Below are 23,920 nucleotides of genomic sequence, written 5' to 3'. Positions count from 1 at the left end.
TTTGTAACTCCCTCCAAAAGGATGATGTAAATAAGGAGTCTCTATCAGATATTATCTTATGAGGAATGCCATGGAGTCTAACAATATCTTGCAAAAATACCTGTGCCACTGCGGGTACTATGAAAGTGGTATAGACTAGTGAAAAATGAGCAACTTTGGTCAAAGTGTCAACTATCATCATGATGGCATCATGACAATGAGAAGACATCAAAAGACCAACAATGAAATCCATGGAGATAGTGTCCCACTTCCACTCGGGTATCTTGTGTGGCTACAAAAGTCCACCTAGATGACCGTGTTCTACCTTAACTCTCTAACACTCTAGACATCTGGCAACAATATTAGCAATTTGCATCCTCATACCCAACCAATGATATAGTTATCTTAAGTCAGCATGGATTTTCTTAACTCTGGGATGTGTTGCATATGGTGCTTGATGAGCCTCTAAAATAATGAATTCATGCAAGCCACCTATGGAGGGTACATAAATGTGCCTCTTATTTCATAGTAATCCCTCAGAATCTAATGAATAGTAAACAATTTTTCCCTTAAGAGGTCTTTAAGACTGGACTATTTGGCAAAATTTTGCATAGAATTCATCCTCTGGTAGGTGATGCATAATGCGCTCCCTCAAATATGTGCTAGTAACCATGGAAGTGAGCTCATGCCATCATCTACTCAAGGCATCTACCACCATGTTCTCCTTACCTTTAATGTAATGTACATCAAAATCATACTCACATAGGAACTCCGTCCATCTCCTTTGCCTAGCATTAAGATTTGGTTGTGTGAAAATATACTGCAAGTTCTAGTGATCTAAATGAAGTTCAAATCATCACCCTAGAAGGAAATGTTGCCATCATGCCAATGCATGGATCAATGTTGCAAGCTCAAGATCATGAGTAGGGTAGTTGAGCTCATGCCCCTTGAGTTTTCTAGACTCGTAAGCTATGGCTCAACCCTCTTGCATAAGAACAAATTCAATTCCATATAAGGAGGCATCTATGGATACTAAAAAATCTTTTGAGGGGTTGGGTACTGCTAAAATAGGTGCATTAGTGAGCAGCCTCTTGAGCTTCTAAAAGGCCTCCTCACATTTTTCTATACACTCAAACTTCTTTCCCTTTCTTTGAAGAGAGGTAATAGGGTGAGCTACCTTAGAGAAACCTGACACAAACCACCTATAGTATCCTACTAATCCCATAAAACTTTTGACTTCTATGATGTTGGTAGGTGTTGGCCAATCCATGATGGCTCAGATCTTGGATGGGTCCACTGAGATCCCATCTCCTGATATCACATGAGCCAAATAATGTATTTCCCATAAAAAATCAAGGATCCAATTGTTATCTATTGTGATAATACTAGTGTAATTAAGACTAAGAAGTGATATTGAAATATGTGAATACAAAATAAAAAATTGCAGACATATTCACCAAACCTTTACCTAAGGATGCATTTTTGTATCTAGGAGGTAAACTAGTTGTCATTCCCCTATCTGAAGCTCACTAAAAAAAGTTTTAGTGATGCATCAACTGAGTATTTTGAAGATCAGTCAAGTTGATGCTATAGAGAAATGGTAGATTGCATATAAATCTATACATTAGGTACATTGAAATTCACTGAATATTGTCTTTGGCATAAGATGTCAAAGAGGGAGAGCATATTGTTGTCATCTATTGAAATTTGATTGAGAAGAAGAACTTATTTCACTAAGATACTAAAGTTAAGAGAATCATAGAAATCATTCAAGAGGAAGAGAATGATGTAAGAGGGAGGTCACACTGATTGAGTGAGTTCTCATGGATGAGAATTAGAAATTTTCATTGTAGTATGACATAAATGCCAAAGAGGGAGATTGTTGAAAACAATTGACCAATTGTATATTGTCTTTGATGTTACACAAAATGTCATATCTTCACCAATCAGTGTCTGCCGAGTTCACTCGGGTGATGAAGCCAGTTTTCATTATTTGTCAAGCATTCCAATATTAACTAAGTTTTGAAGTCAGTGTCTGTTGACTTCACTAGGGAGACAAAGGAAAGTTGGAAAGTAACAAGTGTTAACTGAGCTCACTCAATTAGCAAAGAGAATTCACAAAAGATAGTGTCTACCGACTTTACTCAAGAGACAAAGAAAGTTGGCATAAAACCAATGTTAGCCAAGCTCACTTAGTTACCAAAGGAAATCATCTCAAAATGTAGTGTTAATTGAGCTCACTTGGTTAACATAGAAAAAATTGTTTTGAGTTAGTGTCTACTGAGAAGGGTCGACTAACAAAGATTTTCTTATTTTGGCATATTGAGTCTAATGAATTAATTTGTTAGTTCTAGCCAACTAAAGGGATGAATTTTAATTATTGTAAGTTGTATTCAAGCCAACTTGAAAATGTATATAATATAAATATAAGGTCAAATTGAGGATTGAAGTACTTTGTGAGTGTGTGGAAGATAAAAAGATGCTTAGAAGAAGTGAATTGGAAGGATAAGTCTTGTTGGGCTCTATAGATTTATGTGATCAAAAAGGATCAAGTGTTCAAGCTAGAATTGAGATCTAAAATCAATAAAGATAGTTGCATCAGCAATTAGGTTAAGTCATTATTACTCTCTAACCATTGTAGTCATGAATCAAATCTCTTAGTAGAGTTATCTTAACAACTCTTTGTAAATCCTCTGACAAGGTGGCATTTCAAGATTGAAGTGTCTAAAGACCTCTAACAAGGCCACTCCTAATAGGGTAATTGAATCCTTTAATATGGTCACACCTAACAATGTGTTTTGTAACCTTTAATAGGGTTGGTTCCTAACAAGGCTTACTTCAAAAGAGTGAAAAATAGTAACTAGTTGCAATTGGTGGTTTTCCCAAAATGGGTTTCCACATTAAATCTTGGTTTCTATTGTTTTCATTCTATTTTCTTTATGTGTATAAAACTAAGTTAATTAAATATAATCTTACTTAATATCTTAAGATATGCATGTTCAATATTTACCGAGTTATAGTTGATATTTCAGTGCTTGCCAAGTGACAATAATTGTCTGTGCTAATCGAGTTACAACAATAAACTTGAGTTGCAATAGTAACTTGTGTTCAAGTTACAATAGCATGCTATAAGTTCCTAGACCTGGTCTCACTTCTGCTGGGGAGTTTGGAAGAAGAGAAACAATCAAATTTTTAGAGACAAGGAGGAACTTGCTTATGTACTTGTGGAAAAAATCAATAGTAATATGAAGGAAAATTTCTAGATAAGAAAGGAAGGAGATATTCAAGATGGAGGTAGAAATAAGAAAAAGGAAAAGGATAGGAGAACAAAAAGATAGGAGTTGAAATGGGAACTCCTACCTGAGGGTTGTCATAAAGCCAACATTGATGGAGCAGCTAAAGGAAATCCTAGTCCTTCAGGATGTGGAGGCAGAATTAGAAACAATCATGGTGGAGGATTTGTTGCTCTCTCCTACCCCTTGGGAAACCAAACAAATCATTATGTTGAAGCCAGTATTGCTCTCCACACTATTAAATTAGCCCTAGATGTGGGAGTAAAAAAATTATGGCTGGAGGGGGACTCAAATAATATTATCAGATGTATCAAAGGGGTTCTTCATCCAGCCTGGACAATTGCAAATATTATTGAAGAAATTAGGATAACACTTTCCAAATTTGAAATCATTCATGCAAGCCATGAGTATAGGGAGGCTAACTTAGTGGCTGATTGGCTTACCAATGGAGCAGCAAAGAAAGATATGGTGATGATATGGAACACTGGTAGATGCAAAAAGCCTAATTGATCAAGAGAGGATCCAAGAAGGTATGGGTGAAATCCAAAGTTAATTATGGAAATTAATATAAGTATGGGTGCAAGCCAATGTAATTATGGTAATTACAAAAGGAATAGGTGGATGACATTTTTCATGTCAAATTAACATGCTTTATGGATAGTTTATTGTCTTTACCATTTTTAATAAATTGTAAGACAAAACGGTGAAAGAAAAAGCAGTTTTGAAAAGAGTATATAGTTGATTGAGGAATGATGCTTATGAGAATAGATAATGTTCAGGTTACAAAGATGGTGGGCGAATAGAGCAAGAAAGAACCAAAGTTTGGGAGAAGCTTGAAAATGGAGGAATTGCAAGTTATATAGCCAAGCTTCATGGATATGACCTAGTGATTACCAATCTTATGGTTAATTTGTGGAAGGGTGGTAGGGTCAAAGTGGATGGAGTATCATATCAAGTTATTATGGAGGTCATCACCCATGTCACTAAAATTCTAGATGAGGGATTAAAGTTCTATAGAGACAAAATGGTATCTGTGAATGCGGTTAAGAATTTTGCCAAGAACACGAAAGAGAAAAAGGAACTGGTGAAATGTGAGACCTAATATGAGATGGATTCAATTAAGAAGCTTTGGATGTATGTGGTGAGAGCTATTATTGAGTTTATATCTCTGGATACTAGATTTGATAGGGTTAGAACTTAACATTTTATTTTGCCTAATCATTTTCATTATGGGGTTAAGGTTTCCTTTCCATTTTATTTGTATTCTTTCATGCATAAGAGCATTTTTGGAAAATAGAAAAAATATGCTACTAACCCAGCCCTGCATGAGGGTTTACTTCTTTTGATCTATGAGAATTTTAAGGCTCAATCTAGGAGTAAACCCCTATTTCATGTTGTGGCTTCTTTTGAGGAGACTGAGAGCTCTAACTTCTCCTCAAATATGGAAGATGTTTAGAGTATAAGCTCAGAGGAGGAGGAAAATTATCTCTCATCTAGAAAGAAGGCAAGGGGAAAAGATAAGGATATTCCTACTTCTACTAAAACTCCATGTAGGAAAAGCCCTAGGGGTCTTGGGCGCAAAAATTCTAGTCAGGAGGAAGAGGAGTATAATGAGGAAGGATATGACATGGATATAGATGAGGAGAAAAAGGGTGAGGAAGAAGAAGATAGAGAGGATTCAGTTGATAACCCCAGAAAGAAGCAGAGGAGGATGAAAGAGGAGGTCATACCCTTAGAGGGGAAAATCAATTCTAGTCCAGAGATTTCAGTACTTCCTCCCTTTCCAAGTCCCCCTCAGGAGCAAGAAAAGGACCAAATGGAGGATGGTAGTGGTGAGATGGTTATTAAAGATAGGCATTTGGATTGGAAAAATTTCAATGTCAGAACCTAAAAGATGGGGATTGTGAGAGAAGCCATGAATCCCCAAATCCTTGAAGAAAAAGAGGGAAAGACACAGATGGAGGATCTTATTTATCTAATGCTGGTGGCCATCACTAAGAATGCAAGGGAAGTGGGAATGAACCTGCTTAACAATTCAAGAAATAACATGATTGATAATTTCAGATCAATTAAATGGTTGTTTCATGAATTGGAGGAGGTAAAAGAAAGAATAGGTCATTTGGAAAGCTAGGGGAAAAAGCTTGAGAAAGGGAATCTAATAGGTTAGGGGGATGATATTAGTTTGGTTGAAAAAGGATGAAAATTTTGGAGACTTACAACCATAACATGGCTAATTAGGTGATCTCTATTATGAATTCTCTCAATTAAAACATTGTTACTCTTGCCCAAAAGCTAAAAGCTAGGGGTTTTCTGGAAGACAATGAGGAAAAGGATAAAGCTAAAGATAGGATGGATGAGGAAACCATAATGGACATTACCCACAGCTAGCTAGATCAAACCTACTTGAAAAACTAGGAGAAAATGGCTGAGTGTTAGAAAGCATATGAAGCGGTGGAAACAATGTAGTACCTTGAAAGGAAGGCGAAGGAGTAAGTAAAGAAGTATCAATTTCTATCTTTTGGTTTTGTAATGCCCTCCCCTAGTTTGCATTTTGTTATCTTTGTCAAACTCTTTTAGAGCTAGTTCTATGTTGATGATTATTAGTAACATTGTTTTGAGACTATCAGATATTGTGCTATGGATTTAGTTGATATGTGATGAGATTACTTAGACTATACATTTCATATATGCATTATGATTATCACATTATTTTCAGTTATTGATGATGATTAGTCAGGTGGTTTATTATCACATGTGTTTTCTTATTAATACTAACCCCATACTTGCATGTGTATGGTGTGCATGTTTGTTCTCTTATTGTTTGGTGTTTCTAATGTGGTTAAGGAAGGGAGTCATAGTCACCTACTGGTCTAGATCTACACGATGCACCACTTCCTACCATTGCCTATTTAGCTTAGCATATATATATTATATGTACATGCATAGTTTTTATGTAGGTTGTAGGTACCGCGTATCGACTTTCCTGAATTGCCAGGATGAGTGTACCCTATCACACTATCTCAATGGTAAGAGAGAGGAGATAAATTCTCAAGTCCAAATCTTAAACCCCTAAACCATTTGTCCTAATGAGGTAGGACAAGTATCTGAGATATTTTACCTTCTGAATGTGTCGGATGACATAATTTGTGATTTTTAACCCTTTAGACTGATTTTGTATAGATTGTTCTATGATGGGTTTTTTATATTTTATCCTGGAGGTCTATGGTGAATTTTCTATTAATTAAGTCTAAAATTAAAGGATTTAATTAATAATTTAATTATTTGGGAAAAATTAATATAATATCTTGATCTTTTGATATTTTGTTTTTAATTAATTAAATGGGAAATTAATTGAAAAAAGAATTAAATAAAAGAAATTAAAATTACTAATAATAAATAAATAATAATAATAGAAAAGATAAAAGAATTAAAATAAAAGTTATAAGCTTACCTAGGAGTAAACGCACCTCTTGATTACACATATGTCAACAACATAGGAGTTAGTGCACAAATTAAGCACATGGTGTCTACAACCTTATGACTCATCTAGAAGGTTGGAAAAGACTCCTACGTAGTTGTCAACACCTTCTAGTTGTTTCTAGAGATTTTCTAGGTGCTTCTTGAGAGTTCTTTATATTCAGGCACTCCTAGAAGCTTAGAGAGCACATTTGGAGGACCCAGGAATGTTGGAGAAGGAAGGAGCTTGCTCTACGGAACTCTGAGGAGAAGTGATTTAGCATTAGTGTCCAGGTAGAGACTTGTGATTTTGACTTATGATATTTCACTTCTTGTACTTCCTATCTTCTTCATGTCTTCTGAATACTTTTTGAAGATTTTCATATCTTGGTTGTATGCATTTTGTCATGAGTAGTTAAATTCTATATAAGAAATTTGTATATGCGTAGATTTGAGGAAACTATGGGGTTAGGGTTTTTAGATGCGTACAGATAAACCTATTAGATGGATTAATGGGTAAATTTAGAGAAAAATTATTTTAAAGGAGAAATTCTTAATTTAAAGAATTAGAAAGTCCTTTTTGTTTAAAAGTTATATATATGTTCTCTTTTTAAATATATATAAAATCTGCACACACACACACACACACACACACACACACATATATATATATATATGTGTGTGTGTGTGTTTATTAAAAATTTCATTAATATTTGATAGCAAACTGCGTGTATATATATACACATACATGTAAGGAAACTTGGCAATAAAGAATATAACCGTTTCCACATAACCCATAATAGATCTAAAATAAATACGAAATTAAAATCCACATGCAAGAGAATAGACAACATACCCACAAAATTGTGACACAAGATATACCCTGGGAAACCCTCATTGAGAGAAAAAACCCAACCTCCAAAAGCATCCATCACCATGTATTATTCAGCAAAAAATACCATTGCCATACAACCATGGAAGCCTTCATGGCCATAGCCACAATCGAGCAAACTATGTGAACAAGCATGAATCCACACATCCCATGCCATGCTTCCAACCTTCACAAATGCTCCCTTGGCTAACCTGTCAAGCCTTGTCTCGCTCGACTCTTGCCTTTTGCCTTCTCCTTGTCACTCTTTCTTACACTTACAACAACTACCCTTGTGGTTGCTTATATAGTAGCAAGTCCCACAAAACCACCAAGTGGTATTACATAAACCATGTGCTAAAACCATGTGCTACCTAACCCACTAACCCCACATTTAATATTGGCATTTAATTCTTTTCCCCCAATATTAAATAATTACATAAAATATTATCACAATGTTACAATACAACTCATCAAGAATATTTCATGAGAATCTTTACATGTTGCACGTCCATCTAGGCACAACATTACATAATAAAAATAAAATAATAAAATAACAATATTATGCAATGTGTGCAACACCCATTATCTCAACAATCTCCCACTTGTTGTATACATTGCATAGGGTCAATCCGTAGCCACATAAATGAACAAGGGAACAATCCCTCCCAACACATCCACCATCATGGATCAAAAAACACCAAGTGCTCCATCCTGGTACCCGCAACAAAATCAAAGTATCCAGCATCTCGAACATGAATGATCTCACCTCCTATTATGCCACTCCCACTGGACATACATAGAAGCCATCCAAAGAGAAAACCACCCAACCTGTCGCATTAGAAGATCATAAAATCGTGTACCAACTGAAAAATCCAAGCACAAAAAACCTCAAAGGTATAACAAGTGAATCTCATATCACCGACATATCCAATCTGCAACCTACAATCATAAGCCTCAAGAGCAATACCTGCCACATATATACCAAGAAGCTCCCACTGCAAAAGATAATGTCAAATCTATAACCAATCCACTCAACATATCTCAAAGAAGTGAATCCATGTAGTATCAAGGACATCCACAATACATAAACTAATATCCTACAAGAACAACTCTCGTAACAAATCTCCAATAGTCTCCCAAGTTCTCCACAATCAACAGAGGAAAGAGAAAGAAATAACCATGTCATCTCTTACATGAGCACAAACCAGTGATCAAAATCTCCAACCAATCTCAAATCCAATGTAGGCAAAAACTAAACATCCAAGAAGATAACCAAGACCGGAGAAGCCATGCAAAACATGTATCATGTCCTTCTACACACACCTCTAGATGTAAACTGTGCAAGTATGATCTCCTCCATAAAACCCCAACAAGAAGCCTCAACAACACCCAAACCATACCATATAACTAATCATGGATGTAAGCCTCTCACAAGAAGATCAAACTCAATAAACCCATTCATAAACCAAGGAATAACCATTCCTAATCCAAGGAAAATGCCCAACATAAAACCATCTCCCAAACTCAACCAGCATAACAACATATGCACATGGAGATAACCAATGCTAAACCATCTCTCAAATGAACCCTCTAGAACTAACTCATGTACCATAGCTCAAGATCCATATCCATGAAAGACAAGCATAAATTTAATGCAACTGAGAAAAATTAATGGGCTATACCTCTCAAGTAGCAAACTGCTGAGTAGACCAAGAGTGGGGAATGAGAATGCTCATCAAGATACCCAAGTCTCCAACCAAGACTCATTTAAAAACAATCTCCTCTTAAGTCCATATTAGGTGACTGCCTCTCGGACTTCCTACTGAAACCATCAATCGTCCCAATAAATACTTCTCTAATCCAAGAGAAATTAGCGTCACCACCGTCTCTAAGTATCCATGAGCACTTGTAACCAATCAATCCATGCCAACTCCAAATGCAACATAACAATATCATAAAGTATCCAGCTTATGATCAGTGTACTCAATACCAAGAAACTAAACCAAGATCAATGTCAAAGTTCCAACCATGGCCTCAAGAACATAAACATGACAACATGATCTTACCATCTCAACTAAAGAGATAACATGCTCCACATGAATATACCATAACATGTCACAACTCTAAACGCTTATCAAGAGTATACCATGACATAATAATGAAACCATCCTCACACCAAGGATAACATGTCAAATAAAAGCATAAACCTCACCTTTACCAAGAACCCTGTGAGTCCTCAAGATGCAACCATCTCCACACACCATGAAGAAAACCATCTCCTCACACCAGGAAGAGCCATCTCCATACACCATGAAGATAATCAAGAACTCCATGAGTCCTCAAGATCTAACCATCTTCAAACACCATGAAGATAACAAGTGCACCATGCAAATGTCAAAGACGCTTTTGCAGCAACAGGATCTAAGAAAAACCTCCAACATCTGCAAACACTCAATAAATATATCAATGCCAACAACTCCCAGTCAACTATGGTACTAAGTCACCTATGGCATCATAAAATCCATCCTCTCCAAACCAAGAAGATATAAACCAAACCAGGAACTAATCCTGCACTGTCACCCCATCACTGTCACAAGCTCCCACTAAATCGTGTATCCAGGCTATCCATGACATAATGATGAAAAAAAAAAATTCATCCTCTAATCATGAGAATCAACCAAGGCATTAAACCATCAAAGAACTCAAAGTGCACATCATGAGCTCCTCAAAAGAAACCAAATAACCATGATCCTCAACTAAGATGTACCACCATAACTATATCAGAAATCAAAGCTAATGAACATCAAGAATGTACCTGTATATCCAATCATGTCATGTCAAAATCCATGGCACCATGATCACATTCATGAACCGAGCATCAGGCTCTCAATATGTCCAACCTATCAACATAGTCAACCACAATCCTCCACCATGACTATACCTAGTAACAACATCTTATCCCTTCTACATGAAGAAATCAGCAAATCATGTGACTTAGGGCATAGACAACCCAAATCCAAGCCACCAATCTAAATATGCATCAATAATGAAAGATCAATGGGCAAAGACAACCCATAACCAAGCTATAAATGCAACCTATAAGTATAGACCGCTTACAACACTGCACAACTTGTAGACCCAACAAGTCATCATGCATATCCAAATCCAAACACTGATAACCATATCATCATGAGACCAATCTGAAATATGAACTGAGTATACAATGACATCAAATCTTAAATTTCCAATGCCATAAACTCACAATGTTACCATAGTCAAAATATACCTATAAACTATTCAGATCAATATATCAATAAATAAATCATGCAAAACTTGCACCAAATCTGAACCAATGTGTAGAGCTTTCCGTTGACTACTCGAAGTCTAAAATCTGACTCCGTATGCCCAAGTTATGCCCTAATTCGTGCTCAAAATAAAAAACATCTAACTTTAGGGCTCTTAGAACTTGAAAAAATCTCAAAATTAAAGAACCAAACCTATGCCATGTTGTAGTGCTCTTAATTAGCTTTCCAACGCCTATAAGAACTCTGAAATTCAATATTCTGAGAGAAAGTTATGGCCATTTTACTAAGACAGTCTTTTTTCATTTTCAGTACAATTTTTTATTTTTTATTTTTTTAGTGATGAAAATTCTGACGAGATTAAATTTGACGGCCATCATGGGCTGAAACCAAAAAACTCTTTCATTTCCTCTTAACATGGCCAAACTAGGGCATATTATATATCAAATTTTATGGAAATGTTGACCCGGATCCAGTGGTGAGGTCTATTTTTTACCCAGGAGGTCATTTTTGCAAGCTACCCCCCAAAACCCTCATTTTAAATGAAACATCCGAAAAATCTTTTTGTCCAACAATTTCACATGCCCAAATCTTTTAACATCCCATCATAACAGCAAATCCAAATTCTCAGATCTGCAATAAATCATTCATATATCTTGCCCTTTCTTTTATCCTCTCATGCATTCCCATGGATTCAATCTAGGGTTACAATAATAAAACCATAGCTCTGATACCACTTGTAAGGAAAATTGGCAATAAAGAATATAACCATTTCCACATAACCCATAATAGATCTAAAATAAATATGAAATTAAAATCCACATGCAAGAGAATAGACAACATACCCACAAAATTGTGACACAAGATATACCCTGGGAAACCCTCATTGAGGGAAAAAACCCAGCCTCCAAAAGCATCCATCACCATGTATTATTCAGCAAAAAATACCATTGCCATACAACCATGGAAGCCTTCATGGCCATAGCCACAACCGAGCAAACTATGTGAACAAGCATGAATCCACACATCCCATGCCATGCTTCCAACCTTCACAAATGCTCCCTTGGCTAACCTGTCAAGCCTTGTCCCGCTTGACTCTTGCCTTTTGCCTTCTCCTTGTCACTCTTTCTTACAGTTACAACAACTACCCTTGTGGCTTCTTATATAGTAGCAAGTCCCACAAAACCACCAAGTGGTATTACATAAACCATGTGCTAAAACCATGTGCTACCTAACCCACTAACCCCACATTTAATATTGGCATTTAATTCTTTTCCCCCAATATTAAATAATTACATGAAATATTATCACAATGTTACAATACAACTCATCAAGAATATTTCATGAGAATCTTTACATGTTGCACGTCCATCTAGGCACAACATTACATAATAAAAATAAAATAATAAAATAACAATATTATGCAATGTGTGCAACACCCATTATCTCAACAATATGTATGTATGTATGTATGTATGTATGTGTGTGTATATATATATATATATATATATATATCTATGTATATATCTATGTATATATATATATATATATGTGTGTGTGTGTGTATGTATATATCTATATATATATATATATATATATATATATATATATATATATATATATATATATATATACATACATATACATATATATATGTATGTATGTATATATATATATACATATACATACATATATATATATACATATACATACATATATATACACATACATACATATATATACACATATATGCATAAACATATATATATATATATATTTGTTTTTTAAAAATGCAGTAGAAAAATATTCATAAAATTTGAATCGCATAGCATAAAAATATTTTTAATAAAAAAAATTTAATCAAATTGGGGAGGGGCGGGCAGTCACATCCCACCCCCCAGCGATCACTGTCCATGACAGTGGACCCATCGACAGTCATTAATGACTGCACGGCGGCCACTGCCGTGGTAGGCCTCCCACATAAGGGACGGCACTGCGATCGCAGTCTGCAAGTATATCACAGGTACTACATACTCACAGGTACTGCAATTAGGTATTAATAGATATATTTTTTTAATATTTTTTTTTAATATTATAAAATGTGTTATTATATATATATATAGTAATTTTTATATAATAGTTGTTAATTAATATTAGTAACTTGCTAATAATATTAATTTAGTTAAGTGATTAAGGGATTTCAGTTTAAATGATAATTAATTAAATTTTAATCAAGATATTATTAAAATGATTTGGGGTTTTATATTGTGAATTTTATATTTTTTTTAATTGATCTAAATGAATGTAATTTAATTATGATCAATTAATAAGGATGGTAGAATGGCTTAAATCGTAAATGTGTTAGAATGATTTAATATCGATAGATTCTTTAGAGAATTTGTTATTTAATTTAATATAACTTGTTATTAGTTATTAACAAGTTATTATTAAATTATTAATTCAAATGTTAATGGAGTTGCTAATATAGTTATGTAATGGCTATTTAATTTAATTAATTATAAAATTAATCAAATTTATTTAAGCAATGGGTTTAATTGAATGATTATCGATAATATCAGTCTTAAGGAAATTGAAAATTAGTTAATTGAAAGTTGATAAGTTTTATTCTAATGATTTGAATAATGGAAGTTGTTCTTGGAATCAACGGGGTTTTATTGTTAGTAACACTAGTTACTGTAAACTATTGCAAGTGATATTATTGAAAGTCAAAGAAAATGAGTTCAATGACTTAAATAGGTAAATAATTATCTTCTGATTATTTTAGGAAATTATTTTAAAATAATAGTGGGATAATTCTATGCTTAATTCAAAGAGATAAATGGGTCGACATGTAGATTAAACAAAGAATTTTATACACTTGAAGTATACTTGCAAACAAAAACTGAAACCTCCATAGTTTATTCAACTATGTAATTTTAGCAAACCAAAAACATGTGCTTGCATTTTGTGTTTTCTCTATGCTTCTTGTTTTGGGTTTTTGGGTTGACTAGTTGTTGACCAGTTATAGGATGTCTACCAAAGGCTCGGGGGTTATGATTGTGATGTCATGATGATGTCTTTTGATCTTGATTCTTTATAAACCCAACCATGGTAATGTGATGGTATGCTCTATAAGATGTTTGTATTTACTGAATGTTATTGCTCATCAGTCTTCTTGAGTGAAGCTTAGTTATATGTATCTGAGACACTTGACTTAACCATTTTTGAGTCATCAATCAGTTATCCTTGGATTACTTTCCAGTCGCCATGATGGGACTGAAGTGTGATTTATTTCCTTATGATGTCATGTTGTGACATGTTTTGACTCAACCATTTTGGAGTCTTCGATCAATATTACTTTGAGATACTTTGTGGTTGCTTGTTGAGAACCAATGAATATTGTGATTATCAGTGATACCTTAAGTTGCCAATAGAGAACTGTTGTGGTCATGATTATTTATGGATGCTTTTTATTTGCTTATGGAGATTTGATGCTCTTATTATGGATTATTCTTTTGGTATTTTTCCAATCACTTGTATAGGACTGAGGTGAATTTGTGATTTATGATTCCATGAGCTTAGGGTAGGTTATCTACTTGTAGTGTCAGGAAGTGGCTTGGAATGGGGGTCAGGGCCCTAAGAGGCTGCCAGGGTAACTCATTGTAAGTTGTTTTAATAAGTGAAAATATTCACACCTAATACTGACTTAATGAACCTAAAAAGATAATTGTTTTGTTCTCGCCCATGCCTCAGGTGCTAGTAAAGACTAGGATGGGAGTAGAGAGAACACTTGGTTGTGACCTTGCATTCTGTAGTATTCCTTGTTAGTATAAGAGGATACTTGTGGCTGCATAGGGATTACTAGGGGGTCGGGGTCTATTGGGAGACTACCAGGGTAACTCTAGCATGATTCGTACGATGACACTTTCCCGCTTGCATAGTAGGTTTGCTACATGTCTTTGAGTGCCTCTGGGATTAGATGTCAATTTGTGTTGGAACCTTTGAGTTAGTATACTTTTAGGATTCCTTGACTTAGAGTGTATTTATGCTATGTTATTTTGATAACCTATTTGGGACTTGAGATTATCTCCTTAGCACAGTGGGAGTGGACCATTTAGGTTCCACGCGGTTGGGTGGTAGTGCTTTTTCACTCTTATTGTTTGAGACACCATGGCTGGTGCATTCCTTGTTGGTATCTATCTTCATTCTATTCATGGATTATGATGGTGGACATGTATCCTCATATTGATGATTTGCATATGTTAGATGATGTTATCTTATGCTTTACTTTGCATGTTAGATTTCTTTTCTGCATATGATGTAGTATGTTTTTAGGAGTGACATTCCTATTATGATAGTACCAATGATCTCTTTGATGATTTTGGATGTTACGCACGGAGGGATGGCTAGGACCCACGATGGTCTAATGATGTTATTTACGGTTGGGAGGAACCGTGCACTTAATTAGTTATGTTGTGATTTATGGTTAATGATGAATTTTTATATCATTTATGATGATGATGTATCATGTATGGTATTTGGTTTCATTTACTTGCTACATTTGCACTATGGATTAGAATGGGATGATGTACTTTGTTTCACAAATGTATATTCTTTGAAGCCTTTCATACCTTGTGGCATGTACAGTGGATGATTGAGCAATCAAAAATGTAATTTAAGAACGTTGGAATTTTTTTTATTATATCATGTGGATGTTGTATTAGATGGATTCATCAATGGTTAATTTAGATGTGATTCAATGTTAAGGGATCCTTAAATAATGTAACCTGTTATGTATGTATGTTTATTTCTACTTTCAATTGGATATTATTTTTTCTACTATGTTATGAATGGTTTTACTTTCATGTTTTAAAAAATAAATAAAATGCTACCAAACTTAGTGAAACTTTAGGTTAATTCTTTGGATCCCTTGGCGGGGCATTACAGGTTTTTTTGGTTTTTGTAGATTTCTTGTTTGGCTTTTTGCCTATCTTTTGATCTGGCCTTTCTATTGGCCATAGTTCTATTTTTGGGCTTTTGTTGTTCTATTTATAGCCCTCTAATATGTGACAACTTTTGGGTTTTAGGATCCCTATAAAACCTATTTTTCTTATAAAAAATAGTAAACTTGTGTCAACAGATTTTTTGTTTTGATTTGTATTGACATATAAGAGATCTAAGATTTATTTTTTTGGTAACCAATTCACCCCTCCCCTCTCTGTTACTAATCTTATATTTCCAATAGTTCCTTACTCCTACCCTAAAATTGTTAAAAGTAGGGCTACTAGAATTAGGCCTCCAACTTGAGTTTTTTACTCTAAGCTTAATTTTCCTTGAATAAGGTGTTGAGATTAGATTGAAAAAGATTGTTAAAGAGGGAGATTGTATGTTTCAATCATTTTTTTGTCACTGATGTCAAACAAGCTATTTGCTGGTAAGATAACTTCTTATATGATTTAAGTACTATCACTTATTTTATTGATGAAGAGGATTTGATCTAAACATGTAACAATAGCACCTAGAGGAAAGGATGAGTTATGATTATGTAAAGAAGTACAAGAATTAGTTAAGACATTGATAACATGACATATTGTTAATCTACTTAAGGTTACAAAGACTAGTTACACTAAGAAAGTTTAGAAGAACAAGTTACACAAAGTTTGTCTACCAAGCTTGACTAAGTGAATAGTAGGTGCTGAGCAAAGTCAGTGCAACTCAAGCAAAAAATTAGTTGGAGCTGAGTAAAAGTCTATTCTAGTGTATGCTGAAAAAAATAGTGGATGCTGAGTAAAGTTTAGTTGATGTCAAGCACCAATAAACTTTAGTTCATATTGAGTAAATCTATAGAGGATGTTGAGCAATGCAGTGTGTCAAGCATTAGAAGCCAGATAATGTCAAGTTGCTGCATTATTTTAAAGATTGTGAATTTGATGAATCTAAGTTGACAAGTTTGTTTTCTTTGATTGTGTGAAGTAAGTGAAAGATAAGATTGATGAGTTGGAGGCATAGGATTCAAGGTAAACCATTTTTAGGAAAATTCAAAAAGGATCGAAGGAGAAGTTTCTAGAAGAGATATGGAATGTGGGGTAGATTCATTGTATCCTACCTAATCCTTCCTAACTCTAAATTGGACAATGGAGAATGAGCAGCAAAAGATCTTAATTTCCTATTTATGGGAATGGTTGGTAATGATGCAAGGTTTTCATGTGTAAGAACCTAAGGAAGACAAGGAGTCAAGGTTTTTGTTTCATTAAGTGACCTAAGAGAAGAGTCTGCATTAGCATGTTAAGCAAGAAAGCTTAAGGATATGAATGCTTCAAGGGTGAACAAGCTACTATGAAATGTATGAAGGCCAAGTAGAATGGAGGACTAAAATAGTGATTTGTAATCTACAAATGGAGTTTTAATTTTTTATCAAATCAAGCCTTACTATTACTCTCTAATAAATGTATCAGTCTAGGGTAAAATCCTTTGGATTAAGGTTGACCTAATAGTCATTTGTAAATCCTTTAACTGGGTGACATTCCAAGTGAATGGTCTAAAGTCCTCTAACAAGGATCACTCCTAATAGGGTGATTGAAATCCTTTAATAGGGTCACATTTAACAGTGTGTATTTTAACCTTTAACAAGGTTGGCCTTTCATAGGGCATCACTTCAAAAGAGTGAAAAAGAGTAGCATATTACTAGTAGTTTTTCCCAAATTGGGTTTCCACGTAAATCATTGTGTCAAGTGTGTTGATGAATCTATTATGTTTCATGTTTACATTTCTACAAGTTGATTTAACACCAACCTACAAGTTTTAAGTGGTTGCATAATCTTATGGATGCATGCATGATGATAATGTTTTATAGGTTCACTAAGCTATGAAAAGTTTTATTTATACATCTGGACCTTGGATAACGGATTCACGCCCCCTCTAAGTTATTGTAAAGTATTTCAACATAAGGTGGAAAAAATAAATAATATTAGAGTACCCTTTTCAAAAACCTAAAGAATTTTTTGGGTCTTAGGTTTCTAAACTCTCCATACACCAAAAAGAAAATTTTATGCCTATATTTAAGGGTTTCATAATAAGGATGACATGCCTAAATAGGGAATGATCTTTCCCTCTACAAAACTTGTCATGTAACCTTTTCTTCTAGCATCTATAGACATTACTCACCCCTTCTCATTCTACAACACCTGGTTTGAAGTATCCTTCACATTCAAACCCCAAATCCTTCCTTTCTCTACTATGATCACCTAACCAAGTATCAAAAACTTATCTAGGGAATCACATTAAAAATTTCTGCCACACTTTCTAGGGCCCCAAAATGTATGTACATTATATACACTAGCTCTACTCCCATTCCCCAAAATCCATGAAGAATTCATGGTAAGAGCTCATGGGGGAGCCATTTTTACGTAGAGAGTCAAAACTAGACCAACACACATAATGTTTATAAATGGATTTCAAAAACTACTTAGATGAGTACCTAAAAACTTGAAACTTGAATAGAAAGTACTTTACTAACACAAACAATAAAGATCCAACACCAGATTGAATGCTTCAATCTATTTTTCTGTATAGGCAATCAAAAACTCTAAAAAATTGTTAAAACTAAACTAGAAATCGTGAATCCAATTGTACAAAATTTCCAACTATAACACCCAACCCTTGGGATCTATTTATTTTATGGTTTAATAAGTGCCCAAAGAGGTTGTAGGAAATTGGAGTAACCATCTATCTCTTTCTTGCATTTTGTAACTTTTCTACCAAAAAGTTATAAAGAAACTTTTCCAAAAATTGCATAACTTTAGCAACTTTTTGCATCCTTGAGAAACTTTGCATTTATTCACTTGGGATGTAGTGCCTCTCATGTTTGTAGTATGTACCTTGTCTATTTTTGTTTTGAGAGATACTTGATACTCTTATTATAACACCCAACCCTTGGGATGTGTTTATTTTATGGTTTTATAAGTCCCTAAAGAGGTTGTAGGCAGTTGGAGTAACCGTCAATTTCTTTCTTGCATTTTGCAACTTTTCTGCCAAAAAATTATCAAAAAACTTTTCCAAAAATTGCACAACTTTGGAAACTTTTTGCATCCTTGAGAAACTTTGCATTTATTCACTTGGGATGTAGTGCCTCTCATGTTTGTAGTCTATACCTTGTCTATTTTTTGTTTTAAGAGATATTTGATACTCTTATTATATGTACTTTGAGATGACCTGAGGGTCAAATGTTATATTTTGATTCAGTACCATAGATACTATACTGCTATACTATTCAGTTTATCATATTTGCATGTTGATGCCATTTTGAGATGATAGTATATCTATGATGATATCTAATTATCTTGTATTTGGACACATTTTGTGATTATGTTATGTGATGAATTTTATGCTATGGTGATTTACTTCATTCTTGTCTCTTTATGCTTTATGTGAATGTGAGTGATGTAAATGGATTAATTAGGTATAATTAAATAAATTGTTAAATTAGTTATTTAGTGCATTTATTTCTTTGGCTATGTTATTATATGCAATTGCACTTGATCGTGTGTTTTAGTGTGTAAGAATTATATCCCTGGCAGTGGCACATGGAGTTAGTGATCCAATTATTCATATTTTACCAATGCCATCCCTATATGATCGATGTATCCTTATTTAATTATTTAAATTCATCTTTTTAGTGATTATTAAATTTGAACTCATTTTCATTATGTGACTAGAATAGTGAGTGTGTCTATGCATTAGAGGTTCACATTGTTGCAAAAGTTGTTAAGTGATTTTTTGTGACTTTGGGTTTCCAGGGTTTAAATGTTATCAAATTTAATTTCTAGTAAGTTTTCCTTAGGTGAATTCTTGTTATGAGGAATAACCTATTTTTGTTTGGGTTGATTCAGAGTCTAGCTTATCTAACTGGCTATTTTCCCTAGTTAACTATTCACTCAAAAAGTGAATAAGTTTGGAAAGAGGAATTTAATTCCCCACTTTTTCTATTTTGGAATTTAGAAATTTGGAGAGCTTTTATAAAATCCTCTTTCTGAAGGATTGGGTTTTTGTTTTTTCTAGGAGCTGTGAGCATAGGATTTTTGTGAGATCAGTCTAATTGGATTTGGCTCGGGTAGACCTTGCTTTGTCATGATTTCTGGCAGATTTAGTAGGAGATTTATTTTACTATGTTGATTTCAGTTGTTGCTCCTTTTGCTACCAAGTAGGGCTTTCCAGTTTTCTTGTTTTTACTTCATTTTAGCTTTTTTTTTTGGTAGCTATTCATCTAGAGGCCATGAACTAGTGTTCCCCTCCATTTCTATTTGTTGGTTCTACCTTGTTGATTAGGTATGAATATTTTCCCTATTTTTGGGATGGGGGTTCAAGGTTTCGCACCATTATGCTGGCTATTTTTGCACACGATGTTCGAACTCAAATATTTTTGGATTTTTAGGGGTTTTGCACCCAAAGGCAAAATGGGTTTTAATTTTGACATTTTCCAAATTTTGGGGGTTTTTACCTTGTTTTGTGTGCTGCCCTATTTTCTCAAGTTTTCTTGGCATGAGCTTGGTTGTGGACCTAGATTATTTGTTTAGATGTCAATTGAACCTTTATTGCACTTTTATGTTGCTTTGGGATTCATGTTGCATCCATCCTCCCAAGTCTATTTTCAATTGAGTAACTTTTTGTTTTGTGTTCTCATCTAGTCCTTGTGTTATGATCTTCGTGATGGTGGTGCACCACACACAACTATATGTTTGTACATTTTTGGGTGACTTGCAAGGCCCGATCTTCTGTGGTACTTCTGGAAGTTATGATCATTGGCGTTGGGTTGGGAATTTGCATGCCTACGAGCACTCATTGTTGGATGAGCATGGGTAGGGTAGGGTAGCATATGGAGGGGGCTTCTTTTCCACAACCTGGTGTCTATTTCCCAAGGGTTGGCACGTAGAATTTTTAATTAAGTGATAACTAAAGAAAAAACTAGGTGGTAATAAAACTTAAGATAATAAAATGTGTGTGCGGGGCCCTCCATTGACGAGTTAAAACACATGATCTGAGCTTGGGATTGTCAATTGGGATGTTTATATATCATGTTTAGATGATGTTATTTATTGACGCATTTCCTTATTTTGATTATTAACATATGATAGATGATGTTATCTATATTTGTAGGATTATCTTATGCTTTACTTTTAGCATGTTAGATTTCCTTATGCTTATGTTGTAGCATGTTTTAGTAGTAGCGTCCTTACATGATAGTATTGACAATGTGATCAGTAGCTTGGGATATTATGCATGGGGGAATGGCTAGGGACCACAATGGTCTTATGGTGCTATTACAGTTGGGAGGAACTACATACATAGTTTGGTTGTTCTGATTATTGTGATGTTATTTTTGTTTACTGTGATGTTTCCTTATGTACTCTCCCTTCAATGCTTACTAGATGGTTAGATGTTGTTTCCATCTATCAGTAATGTGTTTAGGTGTTTAAGCCTCGAATTGTGGATCCAGTACTCCTCGTTGTGGAGGAAATTCTCTCCTTATCTTTTTAGCTTTTTTTTCTTTTTTTATCTATTTAGGGATCTCACACGAACTTGCAATTTCTTGTGTAAGAATGTAAGTCCTCACATGGTGTGTTGGGTTTCTTCGTGTGGCATTAGGCACTTTCTCATGCAAAACCCAACACTAGTTTTGGGTCTCTTGGCTATTTGCCCAAGAACCTTCTCATGCTATTTTGCACATCCTCACATGGAAAGGTATTTCTTTGTGTGACATGTTGCACATCTTCATGTGAAAATCTATTTACTATTGGTCCTCGTGTGAAATCTAGGGGGCATCTTTGTTGGTTTTCGAGGATTAATTTTTGGTGATTCTAGTACCCTTTGGGTTTACTTAATTTTCCATGCCTTGATAGATCTTAGATTCTTAGTATTGTTACCATTATGGTTTTTTGTTTCTAGTTGTGAGTGTGTAAGTTTGGGTAGTGGCATTTGGAGATTGTTGGTTGTTGGGATGGTAGTTAAGTCTTTCATTGTGATCTATGTGATCCATGTATGATGTTGTCATGTGCACTCATACTTTTTTTTTAATTTTATTTTTTTATCTTGGCTTTTTTTTATCCTTGTTTCAAGGATCTCCAAGTGGGGCATTACATGGGAACTATCTAATTTGATCCATTAATAATGTCTAGGCATGACTTAGCCTCTAAGACATCCATTTGTATGATTGATACCATTTTTTCCTTGTGACAACTTTTGCACATTTGTTGCACCATTGAAATATTTTTTACATCTCCCTTTCATGCTCCAAATGACATGTTACGAGCTCCAATCCATGTAATAGGATATAAAAACATCAAGGAGGACAAAAAGGTTTGCAAACTTGATGCATTAACTTCTGGGAGTCATAACTTTTGACTCAGACCTAGGTTTTGTCTCAAATTTTTACAATGGTTTTGGAAGGGGGAGTTTGATGGCCTAAAAATTAAGATTTAGTTATCATTAGAAGCTTTTCCTTATCCTTCTTTAGTTGGGGTACATTTTTTCTCATTTTTTGATAATACAGTGGTCTCATTAAGGTTCTATCAACACTATAATTTAGAGATTTGGAGCACAATTAGTATGCAATAATGTCATAGAAATCAAATAGAGGTTCATCAAGTATTTGGATTACAACAACAATATATCAATTTTTTTTAACTCTTTACATTGCCCAAGCCTATGTTGTTTACATTACTATTTGTGGAGTTTTAAACATACACCAATTTTACTAGTAAAACTATAGTAAGACTACATCTTAGTGCATTTTATACATTGGTTAGAATTTAATGAAAACACAACAAAGAAAATGAACATAAAAAATTTATATTTTGATGAGCATATTATAAATAAGGTTTAATAACCATACAAAAATAATTGGGAATCTACATTGAAAAATATGTAAATTACAATTTTTCGACAGCCGTGAGCAAGAATAACTTATAAAATCTATGGGATTTCTTTATCTATTGTTACGGAAATCCTAATTTTATAGAATACTTGGATAGTTAAAGAAATCAACAATGAAATATTTCAGCCATCACAAGCCTCCACTAATGGTTTATAGGATCCACAATGAAGACATTCCTATGTTTTCTCCAAGATATGTTAGATCATACTCCATTTATGACTTTATCAAACACAAGTGAAGAGAAGGTGAAAGTAAATTCTATTGCTTGGTTAGGTTCTGGGGGTTTGTGATATGGTTTCTCTATGATGTAGTTACTATTGGCATCCATAGTTCCATAAAAATAAACTAGAGACCACGAAAGAAAAAGAAAGAAATAAAAGAAAATAAAACTGCTCTAATTCGAGTTATTGAAAAAATGGTTCAAGGTTCAACTATTATTAATCACCCTTCTGTCCCAAATTTGAATTTCCAGCACTAGTAAATTCAAAGAAAATATGAGGGAATGCTGCCAGGATTTGTAATATACTAGAAATAAGAGCTATCTATTATTACCAAACAAGAGTTTAAACTGTACGTACCAAGAGTGAAACATATATTATGGGTTTTCTTGTAATTTGATATTCTAAAGAAAATTAAGCAACTAGTCACACACACCCAAACTATCTATTAAATATACAAACAAACTGCAATTCATCAAATTTAAAGTATAGGATTTGGAAATGTGAAGAACTTGTGAGAAATATATGATCTGCTCACACTCCTTCCTTTGGGTCCAATTGCTCGTGCATGCCTTCCTCTTGTTATCCTCCACCATTGAGATCCTTCCCCCATTTTCCAAAAATCCTCACGTTCCCCCTTTATTTCTAGAATTCCCTAATTGGCCTAAAATGTGTGATTTCCCCCTATTTTCTTTTATTGTTTTTCCCTTGTGAAATGTTTATAGGCCGAGAAGATCCCCAATATATCCAACGCTTTCCACAAATATTCCTTTTTTGTTTCTAAAAGGTAAAGTTTGTTATATATTTTCTTCTACTCCTTTTACAAACATTTTCTTAAATCTTTTAAATAGGAACTAATTAAATTTAATTGA

This window comes from Cupressus sempervirens, chromosome 2 (genome assembly GCF_028749045.1).
Source record: "Cupressus sempervirens isolate cs-2001-9-10 chromosome 2, ASM2874904v1, whole genome shotgun sequence".
In the NCBI taxonomy this organism is placed as follows: domain Eukaryota; kingdom Viridiplantae; phylum Streptophyta; class Pinopsida; order Cupressales; family Cupressaceae; genus Cupressus; species Cupressus sempervirens.
This window is presented reverse-complemented; position numbering follows the sequence as displayed.